This window comes from Phalacrocorax aristotelis, chromosome 6 (assembly GCF_949628215.1).
Source record: "Phalacrocorax aristotelis chromosome 6, bGulAri2.1, whole genome shotgun sequence".
Lineage (NCBI taxonomy): Eukaryota > Metazoa > Chordata > Aves > Suliformes > Phalacrocoracidae > Phalacrocorax > Phalacrocorax aristotelis.
In genome coordinates, this window is record NC_134281.1 from 31413900 (window position 1) to 31429815 (window position 15916).

Consider the following 15916-nt stretch of genomic DNA (forward strand, 5'->3'; position numbering starts at 1 on the left):
AAGAGCCCATGTTTATAAACCTACAGGCTTTGAGCAGAATAAATGAATTTCCTAATAGCCCCTGCAGACAGGAGGAGACTTGGGAAATGGATTCTCCCATGGGTTCACCATGGAGTGTCCCTCTGAGTTTTTAAACATTTTCTCATCGGAGATCCTTGCATGGCCAGTGATTTTCCAGAGCCGAAAATGAAAGCAGAATTCTGACACACATCCAACAAGTCCTGCAGAGCCAGAGCCCCCATTCTTTTGGTGACAGAGATTACGCACACCTCAGACCACAAATGTCTATCCAAAGCACAGCCAAAAAGCTTAAGAAACACATTTTCACTAGAACACAATAATGCAGGGTGTCAAGGCTCATTTTGCAAGGACTGATAAGAGGCTGGATCTCAATTAAAGCTAGCAGGGCTCAAACTAGCCTTTTGCAGCATTTCCAGCCTGTAACATAAACCATGGGTCATATTACTGAAAGCACCTGAGCAACACAAACATCTGAGGATCAGCTTCAAAGTGACCCTTGTTTCAACACCCGCACATTTTCCTCCGTGGATGGAATATGGTTAAAAGTGACACATGACCACCATTTAATACTAAAGAAGTCAACCAGGCCACATGGATGCAGACAGAGGCTACACTTACAGGTAGAGAGCAGATGCACAGAAGTGACTTTTCCAAGGCTATACAGTAAATCCAAAGCACAAGAAATACTTAACCCCAGGTCTTCCAAACTCCCCTTTTCTCCCAAACCATTGCACTTTTCTTTCTGCTTGCTATTACAAGCTAGCTGAAGGGATACAGTATGGCTGCATGGACATGCTCAGCAACCAGTCCTCTAGTGAGAAGCACAACCGAGAGAGAGAATCCACTCCCTTTGTAGATGGGAAGAAAGCAGAGCGGAACAGCAGGGTGCTCCTGACAAGACGGGAAGGAAAGCAAAAGGGTTTTATTTTGCCTTTGCTGTGAAGAGATGTCTGCATTTCCCTAGTTAACAGCAAGGCTCAGCCCTAGCCAGAGAACAGCAGGAGAGGCTAAAAAATGGGGTCTTTTCAAAGCACCATTTGTCTATAAATATCAGGCATGAGCTGTTGCCCATGAGAGCAGCCCATTATATTTCTGGGGTTCTCTCACTTAGACATGTAGGAAGCCAAACCAGTTCACTTATCAACCCTTTCTGGGTTTCAAACAAAGCAACATCATCCCCCTAACCACCAGCAGCCCAAAAGGACCCACTAAGATACTAAGCCAGTGTAAAACATGGGGCAAAGTCAACTTCAATTGTCCCAGGGTCTGTGGGGCAGAGGGGAGGGTTCAGCTCATTTCCATGCCTAAAGGACCATCAACTCATCTCTATGAAGATGCCACCATGTGTGCTGGCCTATTTTATCACTCTCTAATAAAAAGATAAGTAGTTCCCTCTGCTACAGAGCACCATGGGCAGGAAGGGCTGACCCAATTGCCCTTAGCTCCAAAAACCAGTGTGCCATGATGCCTACAGGGACATGGATGCTGTAGGAAGGGCATGGGGACAGACAGAGGCACCAGAGGTGGATGGCTTAACTGGCCAGGTGATGAGCCAGTGGGTTAATGCTGGGCTCTGTGCTGGGTGGGTGGAAGAGGAACGAGCAGGTGTCTGGGAAAGCTGGAGGGATGGGAGTGGGGGAGGACCTGCATCAAGTTTTAAAGCTGTTTGCTCTGGCCCTAGTTGCCATTATTAATCTCTTCTACCCTTGGCAAAGAAGATGCAAAACCTAACCTAGTATGAAGTTGGAGGAGGAAGACTCAGGTCATTTATTTTCTTTCCACAGCCAGCTTCAAATTCTCTTCAAACCCCAGTTTACCCCAGCAATCCCCATTGTAGCAGCCTCAGCGAATCCAACGACCCCCAGGAGTCCACATCCCCGCACCAGGAAAGCGCTTAAATACACACACACACACAACCCCCAGGGGAGACCTTCCCTCTACCTTCTCATATCTAGACCTGAGGGCTCAGCTGTGTCTTCTTACATAGATATTTTTATGGAGGCAGGGGAATTAAGTTTTATTAAAATAAGGGCTGTGATTCTCTCTGTCACATGCTCCCACAACACAGGAGTTCAACATGACATGTAGCACCAGGAGGGCTACCAGTAAAATTGCAAGAACTAGCAACCACAAGACCTAGGTTCAGGCCACAGGCAAGGAAACGACACAACATGACAAGGGGCTGAACATCTTGTATTGCTCTCACATGTGTCCTCAGGTCAGGTGTGGAGCAGAGACAGTGAGGCAAGGCAGAAATGAAACAATGCTGATCATGTTTTCCTTGCCCTGCGCCATTCATACTCTAAGGCTGTTACAGCTACAGCCATGTGTTCCCCGCACAGATACAGACAAAGAGGATTTTATTTTCTCTCGAAATCTCTAATCCAAAAACCTATGGATAAAAACCAGGGTTCGGAAAGGAAACCACATCCAGTTTTCACCACCCAAGAACTGGCTGCAAAACAGCCTGGGTGCCAATAGGACAGAGATAACGATACTGAAGTGGATAAAATCAATTGTTCTGAGACAGCTTTCTGGAACCATTAGTTAATTAAGCTGCCAACAGATAAAGGTCTATATAAAAAGCTCTGATCACCTTCAGCACCCAAGATTAAAGAAGAGGAGCAGGTTTTGGTGCCCACCTCCTGCCTACCTATTCTTTCACTGCATGCTCTCTACTTTCACAGAGCAGCAAGAGTTAAAAACAAATCCATGCTCCTTCAGCAAAAGCAAAGACACTGCCAAACACAAGAACACCAGGGAGAAGGCAAGCACAAGCCCGCGGCTTGCAAGCTGCCCAGCTTTATTATTTCTTGAAACAAAAACATCTCTTAATGCAAAGATTTTTCAAGAGGTATGAGGGTTACAATATGTGCGATGAGCCCCTTCCAGACCTGTCATCCTCTTGGGAGCATCATTTGGAAGATGCTGAGCAGCTTTTTGCTTTGCCTATCCTCAGCCCACCAGCAGCCACATCACAGCTGAAGTGGCCTCATTCTTACCCAAGGAACGGTGGACCTACCCCATTCATGTTGTGCTCCAGTGGTCTCAGCAGAGTTAAACCCAGGCAGGGTCTTTCTCGAGAGTGCTCCCCCTCCACAAGGTGACCTGAAAAGGAAAAGGGGATTTGGAAGCCCAAGAATGGTTGGGAGTAAAAAGGCTCTGTTCTCTTCCAAAGACCTTCAATAACAGGACATTCTCATGAAAACCACTGAGCATCATGAGGTCTCAGCAAACAGGAAAGCCAAGGATTGCAATTACCTTTTCAAACACCCTTGAAGATGCTACAGCAGTGCCCTCCTCAAACCTTGCCTTTCCAAAGTGATGGATTCCCAGTGTACCTTTACCCCACTGGTGACCCACAGAGTCCTTGTAAGCACATTCTATCCTTATGTTTAAATCTCACTCAGGAGCAGAAGCCAGAAGTTAAGTGGTTTACACACTTCTGCTGAGATGAGTAGCATAATTTTCTCCTGGCTCCCCACGTGAATTACAGCCCCCTCTGGGCAGTGCAGAATTGCTTTTGAAGAGCAGCTAGAAACACTTCAGCACTTTCTGAACAGATAAAAGGAGAGTTGTCGAATCCAGTACATTCTGGTGAAGAGAGAGACTTTGCTTCCCAACGGCTGTTTACAGCACAAGCACAGCCTGGCTGGGATAGCATTAACCACCGTAGTGCTCCAGCAAAGTTACCATCACCACCCCACACTTCTATTTGCCATAGGATAGAGGAGAATGTTATTCCAACAGCCTCTGGTTAACACGCAAATGCCAGCAAATTCATGCACTTCCTGCAGCTGTCCAGCTTTTCTGAGGCTCTGACTCCCAATGTGCTAGAGTCCGAGACAGCCCCTGTTTTCACAGCTAGTTGGAGGGCAGAAGCTGGACAGGCTGCAAAGAGGGGCTCTGGGGAGGAAGGCACAGGCACATCCAAGTGCTTCTCTGAAATAGAGCAGTGTGATGGGCCCCCGGTAATCACAATAGCACAGCATGGATGCAGAGCAGTGCACCGGTGGCAATATGACTCCCACAGGGCTAGCGGCATGCCAAAACCAGCAACGAAACCACATGACTGAGCAGTAGCATTTCACCCCTCCTCCCTCTGCACCTCACTTATCCCAATCTCACAAGGCCCTCCAGCAATGCACAGCTCAGGAACATCTTTCATGACTTTGTTTAAACGTGTTTTCCAAACCTATTTAATCTTTAGCATCACAGTATCCCGTAGCAATGAGTTCCATAGTTTGCCTACACGTCATGCAAGCAATTTCTCCTTTTGAAGTATCCACAAAGTCATTTCACTGCAGATGCAGAATGACATGAAAAAGCAGGAGGCAGTCCAGAGGAGAAGAATTAAAACCGTCACAGGTTTAGGAAGAAGAACTAGCAAGAAAAGGTTAAATGAACTAGGTTCATTCAGCCTAGGAGGAAAAAAAAAAAAAAGAAAAAGTGAAGACTAAAGCACAGAGGCATAACAATCTTCCAGTAGCTAGCAGGTTATTAAGACAGCAGTCGATTGTTCTCTGTGTTCACAGCAGCAGGAGAAGAAGAAATAATTTAACTTGGAGCAAAGAAAGCTTAAGTTTAGACATTTTTTTTTAAAAAAAAAAAAAAAAAAACTTTCTCACTAGAACAGATACCAGGGAAGTTGCAGAATTTTTCACCAGAGCCATCTACGGAAAGGTTAAACAAACACCTGTGCAGAGGGGAAAGGTGTAATTGATCTTGCCTCAACGCCAACGTACGGAGTAGATTATCTGCAGAGGCTCGTTCCAGCCCTCTGCTCTGCGATACCAACAACAAACTTTCAAAAAGCTTTCTTCATGCATTTTTAATTGCATTTTAATTTTTGTCCTCATATAGCTTGAGATAAGTGTAAAAAAAGAAGCTGTGTCTAATAAATCAGAAATTACATGTTTTCCATTTCTCCAATGTAATAAAAAGATGTAAAAGTTCCAAATCGGAATAGATATATGTTAAGCTATACAGTCGCGCCAATAAATATGTATGGGTGTCGCGTCCCCTTCTGCTTTGCCAAAAATAGTACCAAATTATGCCAACCAATGAGAAACTATGTTTCATTAGGAAATGAACTTTAAAATACAAGATTAAAATGTGTTTTTTAAATCAAGATTTCCTGCTTGTTGATTTAAATCATGATTAAAATAGGTGATTTAAATCAACCATCCTGAACAAAACATGCATCTTTCTCAAGTCTTTAGGGTGGAGAAGACAGTGGTACCCTGAAGATCAGTCAGATAATTCTAGATTCTACTGCTCTGCTCTTTCTCCAGCTAAGCAGTCCTACCATATTCATCTCTGAAGAAAAAGTAATTTCCATACCCAAGCCTGACACCCTCAGTCCCTTTCATTACCCTTCCCTGGACATTGTGCTTGCACAGTTCTCCTGCCCAACAAGCATCCTCAAGAAATTTCAAGCTGACACAGAATCTGTCTCAAACAAACTTCCCTGCGACAATTATAATCAGATCCTCCCTGGATGCAAATAGTGTTTCTGAGTGTGGGCTCCAATCATGGCTCGTGAATAATTTCGACAGGATTTCAAAAGCCGCCCTCAAGAACAAGTGGAATGTGGAATCAACATGCCTTCTCACGGGGCTGGAAGTACACAGACAAGAAGGGAACTGCCTGCCAGCAAGATGCAGAGCAGAGATCCCCAAAGACCTCATTACAAACAGATATTTCATCCCAGAGTTGGACCTGTGGCTCACATCAGGGAGGTACTGCACCTTTGCCAGACCCCAGCCACTTCCACTATGATCTTGAACATTTCAGCCAGGGATGGCTGAGTATCTTGTCTAAGCCTTTGTCTTGTTCAGTGGTGGCTCCACTGTTCTGGTCCAGGGATGGGCAGGCCATGTCTCCAAGGTCATGTCACAGGCTTCATGTAGAAGAAGCTCCCCCACAGCTCTGAACAGAGCTCCAGACTCCAGAGACCATGTGATCTTCAGACTACTATGCCAAGACTACCAGTGGAGGTCCAAAATGCCAGTGTTTCAGCATGCGCTTGTCTATCAGAACTAGGCTGAACACCAGTTCATTTCCCTGGTGCCATGGACACAGAAGGGACAGAGATAGAAAGCAAAGCCCAAGATACCTCCCAGCTTCCTCTTTCCTTTCCTCTAAATCAAAGATCAACCTGTGGTTCCAAAGATTCCCCAAATGGCGTCCACCATTTTTATTTATTTATTTACTTATTTAACTGATCTGAGCCACAGATCAGCTGACCTTCAGTTATTGCAAAGCCAGAATGATTCTCCAGTCAACAAAGGTAGAGATCCAGCCTACCCGACCAACCTCCATTAGCCACGCGGAATATCCCAGTGCCAGAATTTGCCTTTCCATATATAAGAAGTGGAGGGAGTTACCCTGAGCTGAACGAAGAAAACTTGCTACCAACAATGTGTGAAACAGAGACAATTGGGTTAGCCTGAGACAATGGATCTGGGAATCACAAAGGTCTCAGCCCCAATTAGTCCATCCAGGAAGGAAAGACCTCATCGCCTTTTTAACTGTCTTGATAGTGGCAATTTTAGTGGAAAAGGAGTAGAAGAAAGGCATCAGCAAGAATGGAGGTGGAAAGCAGACACAAAGACAAATAAAAAGAAATAACCAGAGCTCTAAGAGGGAGCAGACATCCTGGAATCAACTTGACATTTTCTCAGTGCATGTTGAGATTTTATCAGAAACAAAACAGTTCCACCAAATGACATTTCAGCAGGCATCCACCATAATGAAAATTCAGGATTTCACCACAAAAACCAAAAATCGTAATTTTCTCTGGTTTGGCTTTTAAGAGTCAACAATCAAAGAACTGTCAAGATTTAAAATGCTTTTTTCTTCTTTCTTTTTTCTTAATCCTGCCATTAAATGAAACAGAAGTAATGGCACCCAGGCAGGATTCACCTGCCTTTCCCTTGCAACCTATTCTAACCTGCCAAGACTTCCTTCTTTTTTAAACAAAATACAAAGAGTCTGTGAAAGAAAAAGCTAACATGTTAAAAACTGCATTTGCAAAAAGTCGAGGAATCTTTGAATACAAGTACAGAATAGAAACAAAAGACAACAAAAACATCTCTAAAATTAAGTTTTAGGCTTCCCACTAAAAGAAGTCTTTCTCCTGTTCAGTAATGGAACGCTTGGCATTTTTTTCTTTAAATTGATTGCGGTACTGTTTTGTTCAGGGTTTTTTACCAGTTTAGTATTTTCTCTCTGCATTAAGTTGGACAGCATAACAGGGCACTGGGAAAGTCAAGTTCGGGATTTCCAGCTTTGGCTCAAAAGCCAAAATCTATTCTTGATCTCCTGGGTAAAACAGCAGAGGGAGGTCAGAGTGAGCTTTAAAAACAAATTCAACACCTTCCACAGACTGAGAGGCACCTCTTTCCATCTGTCATCCCCAGAAATTCGTCCTGCAGCATGAGAAGCAGGCCAACACCTGAGCATATTTTGCAGGTCCTCCTGTGATTTTGCAAACTCACCCCACGACGAGAGAAAGCAGCAGCGAGCTACGGTCTAGTCTGCCTCTCCTTCTCTCAGCAAGCAAACTGACTGCCTTACTCTGGATTGTCATTAGAGACAGGAGTCGTTAAGAATTCATGCCCACTGCCAACGCTGCATTTTTTGGAGAGGTCCTGCACTCAGGCAGAACTAATGAGCAGGCAAAGCATGAGAACGGCAGCTAAAGCAGAAAACACGCACACAAATATAGCCAAAATGAGAATGCAGACTTATCTGTAGGTCTTCTCCCCTCCAAGGTACTTCAGCAGTATCGCATAATGAAATGTTTACCCAGGGGAAAGGATGATTGTCATACCTGTTATATGGATTGGGAAGCTGAGGTAGGAAGGATCTAACTGTACCCAGATGTACTGGAGGGCTGTGTTCGAACTGAGGCTGGATTTGAAAGGACTGATCTTGACATATTCATTCAGCCGAGGAGATCACAAGGTGAAGACAGCACCATCACCTAGATGCAAATTCTCAGCTGTAAAAATAGGCCAGATAATACCTGTCTGAAGGGGATTTACCCTGCCATACTTGCAAAATACTTTGCAGTCATTGGACAAAGGATTTTATCAAAATACAGCCAGAGGCTGGGCAAGATATCAACCTCCCCCTCCTCCAGCTACTGCAAAAAAAATCCCGCTGGTTTCTGGGAGCAGAAGGCAGCACTTCTTCCTGCATTTCTCTGCATAACAGCTATCCCGTGGAGCATGTGCTTACCACTAATAAGAACCCTAACTGCAATGGGAGAGCAGAGAACTTAATCACATATAGAAATAGGACATGCAGAGAAAGGATTCACAGAGGGACAGGCTCCCTTTGTGCCCATAGAGCAGTTTACATAACGAAGGATGCTCTTCAATGTATACATTTCCATGTACAGCTTCACTGAATTGTGGCTGCCAGAGAATCGTAACTAAAGCATTTCTCACTCACATCCGTTTATGTTGTAAGCCATGTTACAGCAGCATTTATTCCTTCTTCCCTTTCTCTTCCCCTACCTGCTTTTTCCCCAAGCATCCAATTTTTTAGGCCTATAACCCTCAAAATGATGAAAGTCCCCCATTGATTTCAATTGGCTTTTGTTTAAGGGCTTGACAGCAGAGAGAAAAATTGAATGATCATTCATTGAATGAGATAGATTTGGCCCAGTTCCCCAGCTGGTGTAAATCAGCATGAGCCCACAGTGCTCAGAGGCTCCCTGCCCTCTGCTGATCACTTAGCCCACTTTTGTGCACACAAGGAATTTTAATGATGCTGCCCTGCGTTGATGGCACATGGACCTAGTGTGCAGCTTTTAATGCTGCTCAACAGCTCCAGCTTAGGACTCCGCATGCTGCCCCTCATTCACCCCATGCCATGGGCTAGAAGACAACACTGAAGCTGCCAGTCTCCGTTCCTGGGGCACAAGCCTTTTCCACTGCCATGAGGTATCCCAGTCTACTGGATCTCCACTTCTAGCAAACGGTAGAGTACGCTGCTAATCCCAGTATTCAAAAACCAGGATGCTCTAGATATGTTACATGAATACTCTGGACTCTGGCATGGGAAGGGTGAGGAATGGGCAGCTATATAGGTATTTATTTTGCCTCTCTGCCTCTCCTTATTCACCAGAGGGAATTAGCCTACCTGGGACGAGAGCAGGCAGCCTGCGCTGGCAGCAAGGTAAAAGGCATGGGGAAGCTTTGCAGCAGCAACATGCCTGAGGCAAGACAAGAGGCATACCAAGCACAACTCCTAAGCCATGCTGCTGCTGTAACTCCCCTGGAATTAGCTTCCCCTCATGATGCAGATATTCCTTCTCTCCATAGCTCACCTGTAGGCCGGTCCAACCTGAGCAAGGCGCTCCTGAGAAGGGTAGGAGGGTACCAGGAGAGGCTACGGTACGCCACAGCAGTGCCATCTGAGGGCTAGCAGTAGGTCTGGCATCTGAATAGGAGCGAGGAGGCAGGGCCAAAAGTAGTCAAACCTCTGCCAAAATGTGTTTTTCCATGAGTTTTCACTTACCTGATTAGAGACATAATACAAGAGACAGTCTGGGGGCGCAAGAACCATTTGTCTACAAGCCTCTAGCACTGATCAGCTGGATCTTTCTTCCCCCATAGAGGAGATTGCTACAGTAGTCAAGGAAAGGAAGGGAACCAAAGCAAAGAAATGATCAAGCTAACAAGAAGAAAACACCTCCTCTGGCTGGCATGTCTCTTGCTCACCTTGATTAGTCAAGCAGGATATAGACATAAAATTACAATTGCTTCCTCCGTTCCCCCTTGCCCCCCCCTTTGTGTGGGGAAGATGTTAAAAATGTCAGGCTTGATTTACCCTGACACTCTGACTGACTCACAACAGCTATAAATCCTCCCCACCAAACACAATCTCCTCTACCTGCTGCACGGCTGTGGATGGCAGGGAGAGGAGGTGGGGAAATGCGGTCTCCCCCTCTCGCTGCACATATCAAGCCCAATAACTTCTTCTTTCACCCACCTCAAAAGAGGAGACAGGCAGCTTTCGTTCAGGTTGCTCACACTTTTGCAAGAGTGTGTTTTAAACAAGGCCATGCAATATCTCCTTCACTTTGCAGCTGTCTGTGTTCATTTTTTTTGATACAAGAATCGGTATGTGCTGGAGCACACACATTCAGCTCAATCTGACCACTGCCAACTGCATTACAGCTCAATTTCACCAGGGTGATTAGCTGCAAAAGGAGAAAGCAGAAAAAAACCTATATAAACGCCAGCCTATCCTTGTGCAAACTTCCAGGCAAGAGAAGCACAGAAGGCAATAGGTAAAGTGTGTTTTGGATAGAATAGCAATAGAAAGTTCTAGCCAGGAGGGAAGGAAAAGGGGTGGATAAAAGGAGACTGGGAAAGATCTAATAGGCAAAACGAATGTGGTGCAGTCTGGGATATAGTTCTGGCACGTCTCCAGAGGCCAAAGCAGTTCCTACAGGATGGAGGTTTTCTTTTAAAAATACTAATAGGCTGATTTGCAGAGCTGCCTGGCTCCCAGGTCTCCCACAGAAACGACTCCTCAAACATCATTAACATGTGTGCACTGCTGAGTAAACCTTCCAAATATGACCCCGCAGCCACACTGCCTGACTGCGGCAGCCAACTCAAACAGTACCTAAAAGAGAGATGAAAAGTACCTGCCTTCCCTTGCCCAGCCATCACGCACCATCCTCACACGCTGGCGTTTGCTGCGGCACTGCCACGTCTCGTAGCTGGGATAAGGTTCACACGTTTGGCTCTTGCCTCTCGAGGTCACTGCTGGGCCTCAGCCTCATGGGCTTGTGGTGTCCTCCACCTCTCCAAGCCCAGATGTTTCTTTTCAGGACCACAATGTAGCCCAGCAGCATCACGGCCCTTATTTCATCACTTGCGCTGTGCTTATTCACCTAGTACACAAGGTCTCACATGGTGGGAGAACACTCCGAGGAGATCCATCCCTGAGGAGAGAAAGCACTGTCAGTCAAACCGCAGCAGTTACATCCTCCAGTGCTCAGCCCCTGAGCCCATTTCAAGACAAGAGGATGTAGCTGGCAGAAGAACATGGCCAAAGCCTTGCCAAGGGGAGGAAGGAGGAAGCAAATGAGTGATGGGATATCCATGGCCCTCTTCTGGCTGCAAACCCTTTGGTTATGATTAGCATCCCGCTGGGACCCACCTTCTATGATGATCCAGTCCTGCTTCACATCTATTCTCTTCTTTTGGACTCCACAGCAGCACATGGCGGTGAAATACATATGTAATTATGCACTTCAGAAAAATGGGCTTCCCTTCGTTTGCTTTAAACCCTCTGCTTGATGAGTTCACTGGGTAGGCCTCAGAACTTGAATCACAAGACACTGAAAACAATCATTTGCACCACCTCTTCTACTCCACTCCAGACTGTACGTGGCTTGATAATACCTCTCTCAGCTGCCTCTTTACTCAACCAACACCTTTCAATCTGCTTAATCTCTCCTTGTGTAGAAGCTCCCCTGTACCTTTGATCACTGTCTGTATCTTTTTGAGGTTTCCTATATCCTTTCCTGTAGCTGTACGCTTCTACGGGAGAACTTATCTTGGGCCGCACATCTCCAGGACACAGGGCTCTACCCACCCTGGGGACAGTGATGCACAGACATCAATATGATGGATACAAAATGTCCGTTTATTTAACTGCGTCACACGCTTATATAGCTCTTGCGCTTCCTGTTCCTGCCACTCCTATGGGGAGGAGTCTATCTTTCCGTCACATCCCGTGATCTTCCGGTCGCCGATCCCTGTCTATTCCCCTACACTTCCCAAGAGAAGGTGGTCACAACTCCAGTGGTAGCAATTTTAGAGAAAGAACTTAATTCTCACCCTCTTGGTAACACATCTGCTCCTGTTTCCACCACCACTGAACATGGGTGAGACATCCAAAACCCATGCCAACATTGGCAGAGAGCTGGCCAACGTGCACAGTTATTAACTGAGCCCTTGCTACAACTATTCCAGATACTGAAAGTTCAACAAAATTGTTCATGTTGTACTTTCAGGAGGCTGCTGGAAGGATACTTTGTCAAATTACTGGAGGGACCAACAAGACATATTCTGGAGCTTGGGGCTACTTGTATTTACTAGCAGAACCACTACTGAGCTTATATCTTATCTACAGAAACAAACCCAGAAACCTCTCAATCCCAAGAGGGACAAACACCATTTGCACAATACAATACAACACAATTCTCGGTGACATTGGCATGCTGAGCTCCCTTTTGCAATCTCCTGGTTAAGAAAAGTTCCAAAAAAAATGTGTGTTGTGCGATAAACAAAAGCAGCACGGCTGGAACTCCTGTGATATGGAAGCCCATTTCTCTGTAGTTATTTATAAATTCTTCTTTCCAATAGTCAGTAGCTTCATAAACTAGAGCAGATCAATACACCTGAAAACTTAGAGGCAGATCAGAGGGAATTAGATGACATTGGTGTATACATCTTTAGAAATCAGAAGAGAAGAGCTGATCAAAACGTGTAGGTCAAAAAAGCCTTTTTTTTCCCTCAATCAGGTGTTTTCTCCATTTCCAAATAAGTTTTTTCATGACAAACACCTACAAAAAAAAAGCCTATTTTATATTTTATTCTTATCCCTGAACCCAAGTGATTTCTGATCTTTCCAATTGAAAAATGCCAGAAACCCAACATATCATGCTTTTTTGGGGGGGAAGAGAAATCTGACATGTGTTATTGTATCTTCAGCCTTATCTTCACTAATTTTCCACTCAACTCTGGCCACTGTTTTCTTAAGCTGTTCAGATAAAAGAAAAGAAAAAGCATTCTTTTCTCAGCGGAAGCACTGCAGCTTCTGGATAGACGTGGTTATTCTTCATGTGCAAAAAACTTACAGGCTCCAGGCTGCTGAGACAGACCGGAGATCACCCCCAACCATGGGAATGCAAACACAGCATCAGGGTTCCTCTTCTGCAAGGCCAGAAACCGAGTCCAACTCTCCAAGTTGCATCCGAGCCACTTCCCCGGGCTGTCTGCAATCCAAATCAAATCACATCTGACTTCGGGCCAAGTTCAGGAAACTTGATTATCTTTCTCCCCCTACCCGATGGGAGATGGCAGGTTGAGGGGAAAGAGAAGGAAGGAGTGAAAAATTAACACAAGCACTTAAGATGTTATGAAACTGCAATATGCATCTCTAGCCTGCCCCCTGGCCCTCAAGCCCATACATTATTTAACAGAAAAGAAAGCATAAATGAGCCAGAACAATAGCTAGAGGGAGGGAGAGGAATATATATATATATTTAATTCCTTAAGCCATGCCCATTAGTTTTGTTTCTTATTTAGGATACTGCATTAATCATGCTAATATTTTACAGCCGGGCTGTACACTTTAGCCATTACTTTAATCAAACCCATCAGCGTACCCAAGAACACGCTACCAGGTGGGAATAGCTGCTACCGCTTGCTGTTAATTACTTTGCATTTTACAGCAATCAGCAGCAGGGGCTGAGATCATAATAAATTCATGACTTATGGGTCCATAAAATCATTACTGTAGGAAAATATGTTTTATCAGGCATTCGTCGGGCTGCTGCTCAGAGAGAGATTTCTTGAAGGAAATGACACCCATGAAATTAAACCAATCCTTGCAGTCAGCAGAAATGCTAATGTGGGCACAAACAGAGCTAAGGCTTGTGTGGAGTGGAGGGATGAGGGGAGCAGAGGGAGGAAAAGAGGGAGAAGGACTTTGCCAGCCTGGAAGGAGAGGAGGCACTGGTGGGAAGTCAGCTCCCCCCAAGACAGGCAGGATGGAGGGAGGGCAAGAGCACTGGAAGGAAAGGGAGGAACTGAGAGCAAGACGCAGGGCTGCTAAGGGGTTTCAGCACCACCAGTGTCACAGCCCAAACCTGCAGGAGCGTTGCTCCATGGGGTGTCTAAGCATAGGGACATAGAGGGAAAAGTTACTCTCACCCTTCTAATGGGAGGAGATCCCCCCAGCTAAAGATGCACTGATGAATTGACATGCAGCAGCTTCAAAAGCCTGCGCTATATTCCTTCTCTGATGGTAGTTTTCCAGAAGGGAACAACACACATTCATGACTAATCACAAAATCTCTTCACTTAAACGACATGCCTGTGGCTTTGCACATAGGTAGCATCAGCTCGGCCTGAACTTCTTACCCCTAGGTAGGGTCATCTGAATCTAAAAGCTTTAATTCAATCATCTAAAAGTCTGTGCAGATTACATGGGATGTTACAGATGTGATCAGTGCAGGACCCACTCTGCACTGAGCACGGCAATGACATCGCAGTAAAATTGAGAGCAACAGTGAAATCAAGCAGTGTCAAATTGACATAAAGCAGCAATAAAGAAGCCTCAGGATTTGAGAAGCATGAAAGGAGCCTAAATGAACTTGCTGAATATTTTCTAAGTCTTTTCAGCACTCGCATAAAATCCCATGGCATTTCCGGAGTCATTAGACCTGCCAGTTCCTAAAAACCAAATAAGTTAACTTTTAATTTTTTTCCCTTTTTTTTTTCTCCAATCTAAGACCATCTGAGTTTTCTTTGGCAAGAGGCCACTGGCTCTTAAAAACTCTTGTGTTCCTTGGCCTGTGAAAATGAAAAAGTGGAATGCCAACTAGAAAATACCCCCAAAGTGTTAAATTGGCCAAGCTCTTGTTTTTTACTGTTTGTTTCAGTTTGAAAATACTAAGGAAGCTCAGTCATAGCTGGTTTGTTTAGTTTATTCACCTCTTCCAATTACACTGTGCAAACAGGGAACATTATTTAGTGTTATTTAAGCATGAAATTGTAACAGATCATTTTAAATATCAAGGTCCTAAAAATAAATCTTTCTATCAAGGCACAGCAGGTCTAGATCTACTAGCTTGTTAACATCCACCAGGGTGGGCAGATGGCAGGAAAAACCATGGTGGAGGGTTTGCCGCGTAGAAGATTTGTTGCTTTCCTTTCCAGGGATCATGAAAAACCTGGGCAGCTCAGCTCTAGGACTGCACTGCTAGGGCTGGTATCAGAAGGGATATGGGAGCAGAGTGAGCAGCATGGCCAGAGCAAGCCTGATGTCCCCCAGGACATCATCCTGCACAGTGCCCTAGGCTCTTCCACTTCTACACAGTCCAGAGGAGCAACATGAACTGAGAGTTGCCTGCAATCCCCAGGGAAGATCTCTCTAGGTCTCACCTCCATGAGATATGGTCTGTAAGAATGTTTTTGTTATTCCTTCGCTCCGGGAGGGTTTCCTATAAAAGTGTGCCTGCAGCACTCCACCCAGCTCCGTGTGGCACCTACACTCCCATTCCATGGACAATGGGTCCCCACACCCTTATGGTTAAACCAGGACTCTTGGCCAGACCACATCATGGCTCACTCTCCAGGCACTGCACCTGGATTTCTTTCCCTTAAAATCTAGGGATACATGGGAAAACACAGAAAGAGATCGGCCCATGCGAGCCAAAAGGAAAGGCATGGACCTATGCCATGGGATATGCTCCCAGGTCTAGTTTGGGCTCATCAGAGATTTCTACACTATATCCCGATGAGCCAACACCACTCAGAAATAACAGCCCCAGGACTACATTAGCCTGACACCAACCATCACCCAGCTTCCAGCTACCTTCTACTACATCAAGATGTCCTCAGTGTCATGTCTGGGGCCTCAGAGCAAGCCCCAGGGCTCGGTCTGCAGAAATGCTTACACCAAAACCTCTTGTGGAGCCCCATCGGCCTCACAAGACAACCATAATCCCACTCCCCAGCCCCAGCCACACACAGTGAGCTCGACAGAGGCTGCACCAGAGCCACCCAGCCCCTTCTTCTCCTTCCAGACCAGTGGTGGATCAGATGTGAAGTGCAGACAAAAACTTTTGCCC

At 45.4% G+C, this 15916-nt stretch overlaps 1 long non-coding RNA gene across 1 annotated transcript in view; it reads right to left on the reverse strand.

The window, feature by feature from the left end:
- The window catches only part of LOC142058889 (uncharacterized), an 87164-nt gene that overhangs the window by 58202 nt on the left and 13046 nt on the right, over positions 1-15916 (reverse strand). Inside the window, exons 4-6 of the long non-coding RNA XR_012661138.1 lie at positions 12917-13054; positions 10694-10993; positions 3044-3129 (exon numbers count right to left, since the gene is read on the reverse strand). This is a non-coding gene — a long non-coding RNA (uncharacterized LOC142058889). The remainder of the gene's footprint in view (positions 1-3043; positions 3130-10693; positions 10994-12916; positions 13055-15916) is intronic.